Source organism: Procambarus clarkii, chromosome 31, assembly GCF_040958095.1.
Source record: "Procambarus clarkii isolate CNS0578487 chromosome 31, FALCON_Pclarkii_2.0, whole genome shotgun sequence".
NCBI classification, from domain to species: domain Eukaryota; kingdom Metazoa; phylum Arthropoda; class Malacostraca; order Decapoda; family Cambaridae; genus Procambarus; species Procambarus clarkii.
The window spans coordinates 31,562,623-31,578,138 of record NC_091180.1 but is presented as its reverse complement, the minus strand read 5'-3'; positions in this window follow the sequence as shown (position 1 = coordinate 31,578,138).

Here is a 15,516-nt window from a genome sequence, read left to right as displayed (position 1 = left end):
AACATCTTTATCATCCAAGAGAGTTTCTCAATGGCCGCATTTTCTCTTGAGGGATCACCCATCCCCACACAAGTAAATTAAGCTTGAATTTAATTTATTTTTTTAATTTCTAAGTGGGTTTGTTCCCCGCCAGAGCGTTGAGTTAAAATTGGGGTTAAGATTGGGAAAAGTGTACTCCCTGAGGCAGTCCATTCATTCAATCAATGGCAAGAATCGATAGGAGTTAGCGAGGCGAATTCTCTTCTCTGATGATTTACTGATTATATGTAGTCCCAGTATATTTTATTATCAATATATGGCGTATATGTCAATTTGTTATTGAATTCCTTTAAATCCTGCAAGTCTCTTTGGGTACAAATTAAAAGAAGACAGAGCAGCGTACTGAGAATGGAGGACCACTCTTTCATTCCATATTAAAGTCTACTACCATATCTTATTACGAGGCTCCCATCACTAGAAGCCTCATAATGTAGGGCTTAATGAATGGTTCTGTAACGGTTCTATTGTTACGTAAAGTATGGTGACAAATAAACAGACACTAAGATACTATATATATATTTGGTCGAATATACAGAAGTACACCGGTGATACTTTGGTGTGAGTTGAGCGCACTGAGCGTCGGTACAGTATCTCGCAAGTGTCTGCTCTAGACCACACTTGAAAGTAGACTAGTTAATGTTTGCTATTCTTGCCGCTTATATTGCTCGGGCAACACCTCACCGTGCTGCCCGGGCAACGCCTCACCTCATTCATCTCCAAAGGTTGACAGGAATATTAACACTATATTTGGAGCGAGTATATTATTGGGATAATCTACTCGCTACAGAACTCCCCCTCCCAGGGGATGAAAGGAAAAATACTTGATCAAGGAACTTAGCCGGTCGGTGAATTGTACGCCCTGCTCGCGTTACATAACCATCAAAGTTAACTTCCTCCTCTTCGCTGATGTCATCTAACTGGGGTCGTAGGGTGGGAGGTCGCACAGGATATCGTCCGTCTTCGTAGGATCAGGTTGTGGTGCGGCTGGTAACTGGGGTTGTAGGGTGGGAGGTCGTACAGGATCGTCCGTTGTCGTAGGTGGCGGTGCTGCTGGTAACTGTGGTCGAAAAGTGAACTGCGTAGTCGGCGGATGTGTCTCTGGATTTAGCAGTGTTGCAGACGTTGAGACGAAGCCTGGAGCAGAGCAGAGAGCTGAGTGAGGCCGGAGTCGTGGAGCTCTATGTGGGAGAGCGTGGCGGCTCGATTGAGAATTGTGAGTGTCTAAACTCGGGGAGCGAGAGCGTGGCGGCTCGATTGAGAATTGTGAGTGTCTAAACTCGGGGAGCGAGAGCGTGGCGGCTCGATGCGGTCGTAGTCTGCTGTCTGCTGTGTCGAAGCTGTAGCGTCTTGGGTTGATTAGGACTGTACACGCCGAGTACTACATTGTTGACTGTGGATATTGTAGTCTGGTACTAAAAGATGTAGGCAGTGTGTGGACAAGCTCGGTGTAGCAGGAGAGAAGAATGTGCATAATTGTTGCGTCCTTGGGTCGCTGGTGGAGCATTTAGATCCGGGGCGGATGGGCTCGGGCACCAGGACATTAGGAGGTAATGTAGGCACGTAGTTAGGACAACGAGGGAATCACTGCTAGAGCTGAATTGTCCTGGAGGCGACGAAGAGTCGGAAACGCAAGCTGTAAGTCCTGTACTGCGCAAAGGGCTTGAGTCGGCAGAGTATCGAAATGCAGTGAACGTGTAGATGAATCTGACGAAAGAGCAGCTTTCGTGGGCGCCCCTGTAGAACATGCAAGCAGTGCCCTGGCAGCGACGGAGAGTCGGCAGGGCAGGCTGTAGATCCCACATTATGTAGTTACTGATGAAGCTGCCAGATGAGTGAGTAGTGATCGTGGAGCAGCAAGCCGTAGTAGATGAAAATGCAGAGATGATCGCGATGAAAATCATAGCTGTGGCAAGGGTGTTGGCAACGTTCCACGACAGGTGGCTGCGGTCCACAGCAAGCAGCAGCAGTGGAGGTCCAGTGAGAGTCCATGTTGTAGTCCATCGTGGCTGGGTATCGTCGAAACTCTCTGGGGTCACCAATGTAACGGTTCTATTGTTACGTAAAGTATGGTGACAAATAAACAGACACTAAGATACTATATATATATTTGGTCGAATATACAGAAGTACACCGGTGATACTTTGGTGTGAGTTGAGCGCACTGAGCGTCGGTACAGTATCTCGCAAGTGTCTGCTCTAGACCACACTTGAAAGTAGACTAGTTAATGTTTGCTATTCTTGCCGCTTATATTGCTCGGGCAACACCTCACCGTGCTGCCCGGGCAACGCCTCACCTCATTCATCTCCAAAGGTTGACAGGAATATTAACACTATATTTGGAGCGAGTATATTATTGGGATAATCTACTCGCTACAGTTCACACCTTATTTAAGCCACGTCAAGTGGTTATTACAGTAGATTCTAACATATTATATCCTGGAAAAGGTCAAAAGGCGAAAGCCTGTAGTTATGTTTAAATGCTCCAGAATTTTCAAATTCCAGCACTATTTTTACCTGAATTTACCTCAGTTTACTTGAGGGCCACTAATACTCTAGTGGCCTCGATGAGGACAGGAAGCCGACAGCTTGTCAAAGGTCCTCCCATTTGCCCTGATAATTTTTTCTAGCTGGATTTTAACATTTAATAGAATCTTGGCATCTACGGCTTCGGAGGGTAGGCGGTTCTATGGGTTTATAACCCTGTGGGTGAAAAAGCCTGTTTTCAGTCCTGCGTTGTGATTTGTTGATCCTGGAACTGTTGCCCTTTGTGTTACATCTGACCTTTTGAAGAAACTGCCTAAATCAACATCCTCCAAACTGTTCAGTATTTTAAAGGTTTCGACGAGATCAGCCCTGTCATAACTGGTTTGCAGTGTTGTTAGCCGTAAGGCCATCAATCGTTCCTGATACGTGAAATGACTTTGTTCTGGAATTATTTTTTATCACCCGGTGTTGTACTTTTCAACGGTTTAAAGCTCAACAAGTCACAATGTGGGACTGAAAACAAGAGAAGCTTTTTTACCCACAGGGTTATTAACCCATGGAACTACCTACCCGCTGAAACCGTAAATGCCAAAACTGTGTTAGCTTTTAATTAAAAGTACAACTAGAAAAGATCACCAAGGCAAATTGGGGGGGGGGGGGACATTCGACAAGCCGCCGGCTTCCTATCTCCGTCTGGGCCAATAGTGTTAATGGCTCTCAGGTAAAAATCAGGTAAATTTCTCTAAAGCAGCGATATCTTTCTGGTGATAAGGTCCTCATTATCGGATACAATAATCCAGGTGGGGACGCACCAGAGATTTATACAGTTGAATCACCACCTTCTTTTCCTTAAAGTCAAAGGTACACTTGATTATTCTAAGTGTTTGGTTAGCTGTTATGACTGCTGTTTCTATATCAACATGGAGGGTCGCACAAGTCTTACCAAGCACCGCTCTGCCCGATTCCTGGACGCTCTGTTACCTCGTCAGGCCGGGGTAACAGTGCTGTAGATGACTTCAGTCCCCCCTACAACACTTCGGATGTCAGAGAAAATGGCAAAGGAGCTGGGAAGAGACAACTGACCAGCCAGGGGGCTACAAGCAGAAAAACACGCCAAAAAAAATCAAAATCAAAATGTTTATTCAGGTAAAAGTACATACATGAGTTACAAACATAATGTTGAATTTATAGATAGAGCTAGTACATACAATGCCTAAAGCCACTAATACACACAGCGTTTCGGGCAAAGGAAAAAGACAAAGGACGTCTTCAATAATAATAATAATAATTTATTCACAAGAAAATACAATGGGTTGGTAATAACAGATAAAACTGGTATTTGTACATTCATTTAAAACCACATAATACGCATATCGTTTCGGACAGGTCCTTAATACAACTCATCAGGTAAGATGAAAAGGCACATGGCAGCAAGGTCTACATATACCCAACAAATATCTACGACATAAGTTGACAGCGGTGATTACACTGGTAAGGATATATGTCTTAAGTACGGTACTAATATTGGGGAAGTGGGTAGTACAAGATACAGTGAGAGTGTGAAGTACAAGGTAGGAAACTATGAAGATGAAATTATGTACTTTTTTTTATTTAACTTTTGAACGCCTTGAGATTCTTGAGGGGGTCCGTCTAATTACCAAAAACTACCACATACTACACACGCTTCAGAAAACTTCCTGGCAATACGTTAGTAATGAATAAATATGATATATTAAGTTAGGCTGACGTAACCTAACCTAACCTAACCTAACCTATCCTAACCTATCCTAACCTAACCTAACCTAACCTAACCTAACCTAACTTAACCAAACCTAACCTAACCTAACCGAAGCTTGGATCGTCGACTTGATTTGGCGTCACCAGCTTTTTATTTTCGTCTAATTTCTTTATAAAAAGATACTTTTTCGGATTAAAATTATGTTTTTTCATGTTGTATGTTCAGCACCAACATTGTAATGAGTAAATATATCATATTTATTCATTACTAACGTATTGCCAGGAAGATTTCTGAAGCGTGTGTAGTATGTGGTAGTTTTTGGTAATTAGACGGACCGTCTTGAGGTTATCTTGAGAAGATTTCGGGGCTTAGCGTCCCCGCGGCCCAGTCCTCGACCAGGCTTCCTTTTTTGTTACACCCCCCCCTCCCTCCAGGAAGCAGTCCGTAGCAGCTGTCTAACTCCCAGGTACCGATTTACTGCTAGGTGAACAGGTGCATGCGGGCGAAAGAAACTCTACCCATTTGTTTCTGCCTCCGCCGGGGATCGAACCCGGAACCTCAGGACTACGAATCCCGAGCGCTGTCCACTCAGCTGTCACGCCCATGGTTGAACCCCATGCACACATACCGTATGTAAGATAGGGATAGATTAGTGCGTAGTATAATAAGAGAGCTGAGTGGGGAGCATAGTATCTGATTTTAGAAAGTATACCGACTTTTTTTGAGACTTTTTTGGCTATGTTTTGTATGTGGGGGTGCTGAAGTTAAGTCTCTTGGCTATGTATATTGTCGATTTGCCTGAAACGCTATGCGTACTAGTGGCTTTAGGTATTGTATGTACTATGTCTATCTTTAAATCCAACATTATGTATATACCCTTACCTGAATAAAAAATCTAAATCTAAATCTAAATCATTTTTATTGGTAATATTAACATTGTCTATCTGAAGTTGAATCTGATTTGATGATTTACTAAAAATTTGAATGTAGTAGGTATTTTCTATATTTAATGTAAGTTTGTATTTTACAAAGTAGGAGTAGAGCTGTTTGTAAATACAATGCTGTAATTTTTTCAAATATTTTTGAAAGTATAGGTAGATTTGATATCGGTCTGTAATTGTTTGTCTGTTGTCTTGCCTCCTTTATTAACTAGCGTCACTCTTGCTTTTTTAAGGATATCAGGAAAACTATGACACTAGAGATTTGTTGAATAACAGCTATTGGTAGTGCAAGAGCAAGGGTGCGGCATTCTTATATATCATAGATAGTATTTCGTTAATGTTCCCAGCTTTGGTTTTAAGTGATTGAATTATGGATATAATGTCTGTCAGGCCAACTGGTAAAAGCAATAGAGTTAGAATAACTGCCTGTGAGATATGTAGTAACATGTGTCTGGGTCTCTAGTCTTTTCTGGCAAAGTTTGCACCAATTGTTGAAAAAAAGCTATTGAATTCGGTTGCAATTTCCAAGTCTGTTGCAAATGTGGGCCCCCATTTTGTCATATACATCAATGACATAGATGAGAATATTACAAACCTCATCATCAAATTTGCAGATTACAAAGTTTTATGATAAAGAGGGAAATGATAAGGATATTGAAGCATTACAAAGAGATCTACACGAACTCCACAAATGGTCAGAAGACTGGCAAATGCTTGTAATATCGACAAATGCACGATTATGCATAGGGAGCATAACAACCCACGCCACGACTATCAAATTAATAGCATTGCTTTCCAGCATATTGACGAAGGAAAGGACCTTGGAGTCAAAATCCACCACTCACTAAAAGTTGCACAACAGGTTCCTTGGTGAATCCAATACACTGTACCTTTAATATCATTCGCCTTTTTTTTTTTTTTTTTCGTTCTCATGATATTTACTGCCTTTTGTATACTCGGTGACACTGACGGTACTATATAGTCTTCTCAGCTCGATGCCATCTTTTGATAATTACTCGTTATCATCTTAATTAACTAATAAATATTATACCATTTCCATGTCTTCCGTTGAACCCAGAAATAATAATGTTATTGAGCAATTCATAGGACAGAAGAGAACAGATTTAGTTTATAAATTTAAAAAGCTCACATTAAATTAAGTGAAGTATTGTTTAAATTGAAACTAATGCTGTGCTATACTAATTTAGTTCTATTTCACACCTCTATAAGGTATTCTTTATCAAATAGTCAGCTCCATTGATATATTATGGGCTACAGTATTTAAAAAATAATTAGGTACCAACTTATATTTTGTTGGTCTTGTTGCAATATCTACTGTTCTACCTTTTTTAGCACACACAGAACACATGGTACAAATTAAAAAAGGATTGCATCTCGGAGTGTAAGGTTTCTGGTTAATAAATCCATTGAAGGTTAAATATTTATTATGTACCTTAAAATTATTTTAACTCAGTACACAAAATATAAAGTACTTTCCTTTTATGCCGTCACTCATTTTGTGCTCATAAAACACTCACAGGACTTGAGAGAAGCCTCTGCACACCAAAATATAAACTACATTAAGTTTACAAAAATTAACTTTCACACACGTACCACGCACATCCATTTATACAACACATTAGTCGTTTCAGTCACAATCAGGTTGCACAGTACTTTTTGGTATCCAGAGAATGTTATGCTTAGTAAATCTTGTACCCATGAATAATACAATTACAAATACTATGAAGTTCAACTGATTCTTTTTAAAAAATGTATAAATCTATTTACATATATAAATGATTAAAATGGTTGTCAACTAAGCATTAAAGTATCATAATAGTAATTATCAGTGTTAACATAGCAACACACTAATATTGTAGATCAAATATTTAATCCGTATATTACAGCAGTAATGCATACCAATAAATAACTACCAATATTTCCGCAGTTACGAAATCAACTGTAAATTAGTTATTTAAGTACATAAAACACTGAATTCTTCCTAGGTACATTTATAACATGAATTAAGGCAACCGATAATAGGAATAAAATCTTGTTTTATCTTAAAAGTACAGTACAGTATATTTAAGCCTTTTCCTTATTTTACGATTGGCTTGTAATTAATTGCTGATCCTGTTTAAATTGCAAGATATTAATCCAGCATTCCAACAGAAGAGCATGGTTCACCCTAGCTGGAAGACTGAAAGCAGTAAACATTTGCACAATATTTATATTTTATAGTCGTCACATACAGCTGTCGTCCATTCCTTAGGAACATTGTGGCAGCAAAATCTATAATCAAGATGCATTTAACCTATAAATAATTTAAATGACGGATTTTGTTTTTAGGCACTGTTACTCACAGTTCCCCATCTTGCACACTAGCCACTCCCTTAACATTGCAAGGGTAAGCATAAACAAAGCTCTAAACACTGCGGTTGCACAAGACTCCAATGTGCTGTATTTCTTCAGACAGAGTAGGGCCATGAACATGCTGCACATTTGTTGCATCTTAATTTTCATTCAGAGATAAATCTGCACTACAGAATCGGAGTGGTGTATTTGTTTGCAGGTTCTGGTAAATGTCACTATTGCTCAAGCAGGGTTCAGAAGACGACTAGTATGCAAACTGCTGTGATCTATAACTTGAGATCAAGAAATTTGTGGAGGAAAATCAGTCGATAGCAAATTTCCAATAATGACTGGACAGCACATGTACATGAAGAAATTGGCTTTATTTTCTACAGACAATATGGTACCACTGTACCAAACATGGTTACTACCATCAAATCAAACATCCTGTTTACAACTAATATAGTAAATAGGTACGTAGTAGGACATTTTTATTTATGCCCATACAACTCAATAAACACAAGGCAGCAACATTAATAAAAAAAAAAGTTTTAAATTTTTCAGATTAGATCAGATTTTTAAGGGTATTTTCACAAATATTTTGTGATGCAGGAATACTGAACTCTGTTTTCTGGCTGTATTACCTCCTTTAACATTCAAGTAGCAACTTTATGTTGCTGTATCACTTTATTGGAGCTTTAATGAAAAAGTAATCAATACATATCCTAAAACATTCTATTTTTTTCCTCCAAGTGATGAGTACTTAATACTGTATTTAATAATACATGGTCATTTAAATGTTTATTACCAAAATCTGTTATTGCCTGAATTTATTAAATTTAATAATATTGAGCACAGAGCTGAAACAAAATATAATTTAAAAATAATTGAAGTAGAATTTGGTATTCAATTAGTAAATTATAAAAATGTTTTACTCGTTCATCTTGCATAATGAAATTGTTTAACTTATTTTCTTGAGAGGGGCTCCCCTCATTCTTTTCCCAAGCTATCTACCTCGAGACTTTAAAACCCTGGTACCCACATCAGGCTGTAATGAATCATGAGCACTTATCCCGAGACCAGTACTAGAATCTGGCTCTATGGAAGCATAGGGTGGTAGGGGTATTTAATAAATAAAAACCTGCAGTAGGGGGGTGGTAGGGGATAGGGTGTTAGGTACTATATCAACCACATAATCGAAGAAGAAAGGTCACCAGAAGAGTAGAGCATACCAAAACAAGCAACTGCTTTGACAACACTTGACTCGAACTATACACACTCATTGTCCAGGACCAACTTTTAGTATGCTCCACACCCTTGCCACAGGATGGCAACCCTAAAAAGCCTGGGATGTTGGGCAGCTACCCCAAGTCTGTCATGTACCTGGTGCATCCCATGGCAGAGGTCTTTCTGGCTCTTCCAAGCTCTGCAAGCACTGGCTTTTCAGCCAAGTTTTGGCTGTCTCTTGAAATTAGTCCTATGTCAGGGGATGAGGGGCCTCAACTTGAATTTGTTTGATTTTTGCTTCATGTGTTTTTTTTAATGCCAACCTGTTGTGTGTACTTTGATTACTTGTTTGCCTCAATTGCATGTTGCCAGAGTTGCATTCTCTGGTTGCCATTGGCATTTCCTTTACCTTCTGTAGGTGTTATCTTCTCTCGAGACTGTTCAGGCGTCCAACCCTGCAGGTTATCTCTTTACGAGTGGTCCCACTCAGGCGGTGCACGTGCTTTGGCTCTTCAGTGGCTCTTGTTGGGGTAGACAGTAGTTTGCATGTTCTAGAGTTTCACTGTATGTAAGTGTACTAGTTCCAATGGTGACTTATGCCTTCCCTCTCCATATTTTCCTAGGCCGGGATCGAGTTGTCACCTAGCTCCTGGCTTCCCTGCCAGTCACTTCTGGCTTGGAGTCTAGGAATTCTACAGTAACCACTACTACACTATTAAATATGACAAATTCTCAATGCACAGGAAGTAATTATCAAAAGAAGGCACCAAGCCGGGAAGGCTATGTAGCACTATCAAATGTGCGGGATAATCATAGGGTGCTAAATAACACTAAGGATGCAAATACGAGCGCATAAGGCAAACGATATCAAAGGTATCCAATTCACCAAGTCTGATTCTATTGAGGGACAAGTGACCACTAGGGACATTCGGGAAGCAAGACACGCATGTCCTGGAAGTTCGGGCATTCAACAAGGATGTGCACGACCATAAGAGGGACAATGCAGTTTGAACAATAAGCTCTCCATTAAGTGCCTCAAGTTAAACTTGTATGGCCAATCATAATCGTAATCTCACCAGAGCCATTTCCCACCACCAGTTACGGTGGTAGGCAGGCCATGGGGACTATGCACAGGAAAAAATATTCACTTTTTTCCCCCTAATATTGTTAAAATGGGTTCCCTGGTCACAGAAAACTATAAAAAAAAATATTGTAAGCGACATACATTGACCATGATGGAGCTAGGAATTCTGGCAATATTTAGGTGCCAAGAGAGCAGTCTCCAGTTAGGGTGGAGGGGTTGCCCCAAGGATATTTTTGCACAACTATTTCAATATCTGTTAATCTAGATTTTTTGCAGTAATATTATTCAGTAGTGTGTAATTTGCAGAATTTATACACAATAGTTAAATGTGTAAAATATTGCATGTTAAAAAATATTGTGCACATATATAGCGAGGTTATCTTCTTGAGGTTATCTTGAGATGATTTCGGGACTTTTTAGTGTCCCCGCGGCCCGGTCCTCGACCAGGCCTCCACCCCCAGGAAGCAGCCTGTGACAGCTGACTGACACCCAGGTACCTATTTTACTGCTAGGTAACAGGGGCAAGAGTGAAAGAAACTCTGCCCATTGTTTCTCGCCGGCGCCCGGGATCGAACCCGGGACCACAGGATCACAAGTCCAGCGTGCTGTCCGCTCGGCTGACCGGCTCCCTACCGACCGGTGACATTATATTTTATCAACAATAATACTTTGTTTACTTTAACATATATCAGTCAACATTTTTATGTACAATAACAAACAAATAAGCAGTTGTGGTGGGTGTGACCCCATATGACCCCAACCTGCACTATGGAAAAGATACCTCGAACAATGTTTATACATATATGACAGACATAAATCTATGTATTTTTGTACGTAGGTTAGATTAGCATGTTAAAAGTAATACAATCACCTTCTGTGGTTGATTGTTCAATAAACCACTGAACTATATGTTTAACAGATCTCTCATCCTGTCCATGGAGGACAAAAGAAAATGTATATACAGTATACTAGTTAGCATTGCTTGTAGATGGCCATGTCTGTGGTAGAAAAAAAAAATATTTACACGATATGTCAGTGTATGCACTCCCTCTCCCCCCCCCCCCCTCATTATATCATGGTGTGTGCAATACAGTTGTTATGGAGTCTCTTGTGCACTCCTCAGAGTCTGCTGCCCCATTTGCATGGTTGTGTGTTTGAGCTTTTCATGTATTCACCATTCCCCTCCCATTGTGGGCACTCTTGCAGGGGACTGTGGTGTCCTTGGGTTCACTTACTTTCTTTTGTACGTCATGTCTTGCCTAATGGTGGCCTGAGAGTTCTTTCAGCTCCCACTTTGAGGCCTGGATCTCGGCCTCAGGGTTCATTTAATTCTCAAATTTTCAGCATCTGTCTCGCCCTGCCTAGTAGTAGCTCACCAGCTTTGATGTTGGCCTTGCCTCCTGCCACTCTGAGGGGTGCTTGTGTTACTTTTTTGCCCCAGCCCTGTGTCTTCTCATTTAATATGGCACCCGATATTTTGCCTCTAATATTGTTACTCGCTTTGTAGAGAGACAGATTGATTTAGCATCTGCTTGCAGCTATAGGGGTGTGTAAAGCCCTTACAGGTTTTCTTGGTCCCCTGAGTGATGGTCCTGATGCTTCACTCTGGTTGTCAGGGCTTGGCAGAACTTTTTTGGCAACATGTTGTGTTTCTGCAGGTTGTTCTTCCCCTCGTGTTCCTGTCGAGTTGAGCTTCTGTGGACCTCACTGGGTCTTTGACTGGCATTGCTCTTGTTTTTATGAGTCTGCCTATTCTTTCTTTATGAGGTGCTTTGGGGCTGTTTTTTGGGGTTTAATAATAAGCTTGTGGAATCCTGGTCAGGCTGGTGGATATTTTTGTACCTTTGTCTCAGATCATGGCACTGCTGTTGTCAAAAGTACTCACTTCAACTGTACTTATCCTATCTTCTGCTTGTACACTATCAAGAAAATTGATTTGATAATAGTCCAGGATGGTCCGAAATGTCATCGTCTCCTCATCTTCTGGTGTGGGGTTTAGTCTTTAAAAAAAACTATAGGCCGATAACACCAACGTTATAAAAAAATCTTTGAAAAAAGTGACATGCAGCAAGATCACAAACACATGGAATCACAGTATCCACATAACCCTGGACAACATGGTTTCAGAACAGGGCACTCATGCCTATCACAATTGCTGGACCACTATGACATGGCCTTGGATGAAATGGAAGACAGACAAAACGCTGACATAATGTACACAGATTTTGCAAAAGCCTTCAACAAATGTGACCATGGTGTTATTGTGCACAAAATGCACTCAAAAGGAATCATTGGAAAAATAGGAAGATGGATCTACAATTTCCTAACAGAACCCAATGTGTAAGTTAAGAAAGTAAAGTCCGGACCATCAACCGTGAAGAGCTCAGTCCCCCAAGGGTAGTGTGCTTGCTCCAGTACTCTCATATTGGACATAGGCAAGGACACAAACTATAGTACCATATCATCCTTTGCAGATGACACTAGGATTTTTATAAGTAGGCAACAGAGGATGCAGGAAACCTCTGAACTGATGTAAATCAGGTATTTCAATGGGCACAGAAAATAATATGGTATTTAATGAAAATATGTTCCAGTTCTTGCACTATGGAAAAAATTTAAATATTAAAACAGAAACCATGTTCAAACTTGGTCAAATCAAACCATAGAATGTAAATGCAACATAAAGAACTTTGGTGTAATCATGTCTGAGGATCTTGCCTGTAGAGAACACAAAGAAGCTGTCACAACTGCAAGAAATTTGATAGGTTGGATAAAAAGAACCTTTCAAACAAGAGATGCCATAACAATGATGATACTTTTCAAGACGCTAGTGCTCTCATAGAGTGGAATACTTTTGCACAATAACAGCCCCTTTCAAAGCTGGAGAAATTGCTGACCTGGGGAGCATGCAGATATCCTTTACTGCTAGAATCCACTAAATAAACCATCTAAATTATTGGGATCTACTAAAATGCTTAAATCTGTATTCTCCAGAGTACAGGCAGGAGAGATTCATAATTTACACATGGAAAATAATAAAGAGGGGCTGGTTCCAATCTTCTCATAGAAATAACATCATACGAGACTAGAAGGCATGGCAGGATTTGCAGAATACCCCCCATTGAAAAGCACAGGTGCAATAAGTACTCTGAGAACTATCAACATCAGAGGCCCAAGACGGTTCAACAAACTTCCACTGTATACAAGAGATATAACTGGCCAACCGAACAGTGATCAAGAGAGAACTCGTTAAACACCTCCAAAGTATATCTGATCAACCAGACTGATTCAAAAACGTCAGGCTGTGGGCAGCCGTTTCCAGTAGCCTGGTGGACCAGATCATCAACCAGAAGGCCTAGTCAAAGACTGGGTCACGGGAACCTTCACTTCTAGAATCAATGCAAGGTCAGTGGGATGGTCATGTGAGCACTACAGTATTTTGTCAGTCCCTGGTTTGTAGTGTAAGTGCCCAGGTTTTTTTTTTTTTTTTTTTTTTTTTTTTTTGTGCTCAATGGGTGGTATTTTTCACCTTTCTACTCTTTAGGTTCTTTTTTTCCCCCCGTGTCGAGGTCTTGTCCACTTGTGTGCTCTAGGCAGCTGTTCAGGTTTGTCTCTTCTGGATCTGTTCCTTTCCCAGTTCGATCCGCCCTGCTGTTTTCCTTTCCGTGATGAAACAGTAAGGCGAAATACAGATTGGAGCCCTCCCAGAAATCCAGCATGAAATGTAATGACATGGGTTTGTGGTACATTTCTTCTCTATATCACCATTCCCTTCTTCCCGTGGTGTCCAGGGACTTCTTGCTGGGCAGTTTATTATTATTTTCTACCACAAATGTGGCCACACATTTACAATACTAAGCAGCATATACACATTTTATTCTGCCCCTCCAAGTAGTGTTAGAGATCTGTTAAACATATACAGTAGTTCAGTGATTCATTGAACAATCACAGGTGATAGTAGTGCTTTTAAAATGCTAATCTAACCTACATACATAAATACACAAACTAACGTCTGTCAGTACATGAACAATTCAGACCCCTGGGTTGCTGGGGCTATTATCTGGAGATGAGGGTGCTGAGCTAACTAGTGCTTGGGCCTCAACAAAGTGTGTGTATATGATTTAAATTAGCATTGCAAATATTGTCCAATGAGTTGGTTGTTTCAGTGTCCTACTCATCCAGTGGATTTCTTTGCTTACGTGGTTGATCTAGTATCTCTACTCCCTTTTGTCTCTTAAGTGGGCCCAATTCTAGCACTCTTGATTCATTACAGCCTGGTGTAGTACTGGATTTGGAGGACTCCAGGTGGGTAGATTGGAGAGATACAGAAGATACTCGCCAGAAAGATGGGTTTCATCACATTTAACACTTTTTTCATATCAAGTGATGGAGGGATGTTGACAATGTTTATCTAAAACGGAGGAAAGTTTATGATGACTTAACCTTTTCTCCTAATGTGCCAAGATAAGAATATTTCAAACTAATATGCTTTAGCCTTCATCGTATTATACAGTACAGTATGTTTAAATGAACTCTTCTCTTCTCTTCAAAACTGCTGTATTAAAATTCAATGTACACATCACTGTGAAACAGATAGAAGCAAAATAATATGAACTGTGATAAAAACAAAAGCAATAAATGATGATTGGTGATAACAAGGATTGCATAATACAGTATAACCTATAAGAATAAGATATTACCTATAATAATAATAAAGTATTGCCTGTGAGAATGTAAGTTCATGCATAATGTAATGGTATGTTCTTGTTTATTTTCATCACTATTCATGTAGCTCTCAAGTGGCAGAGGTAAACTCCTTTACTATTGCTGCTTAATTACATCTCTTGGATGGCCAGCAGTTCAACCTTGTAAGAGCAAGGGAATTATCAGGGAAAAGTACCAAGCCATTACGACTATATATCACTTGCAAGAGGTTATGATAAGGATTTGGGTTGGGACGGGGGAGGAAGGATGGTGTCCAACCACTTGGACGGTCGGGAATTGAATGCCGACCTGCACAAAGCGAGACCGTCGCTCGACCGTCCAACCCAAGTGGTCGGGCGCAACCGTGTAGGAGCGGTTGGTTCTTGCCTGCCCTGACCCACAGAGGTGTTGTAGTCTATATTTCAAAACATTACACTATTGTCAAGGACAGGATGCATATCTGCATCTCCCTACCCAAAGTATGAAGCTGCCAATGCAGTCACCCATTAACTTCCTGGCCAGTGCCTATGATGCTCAACCTGACAGACTGAATGACAGTCTTACCATTTGATGCACTATGCCCATGGTGACAAATGTCAGCTCCGTAATTCATGAACCTGTTTTACCTGAAATGTTTCAACACACAGGTAAGTTCTACGTGTACAATACAGTACAGTGAACTAATATTTTCTTATTTAAGGTAGTTGTCAATGGGTGAAAGTTTCAAGATGAAAAAATCATTTGTAAATACAAAAATTATATTTTTTGCCTAAAAAATATTTTATTATTACTGTACTGGTATATATATATATATATGTATATACAGTGGCACCTCGATTAACGAGCGGCTCTATCTACGAGCATTTTGAGTAACGAGCGAGCCACTCGCAGAACATTTGTCTCTACTAACTAGCTTTTCCTCGACTAACGAGCGTTTTCGCTGGTTCT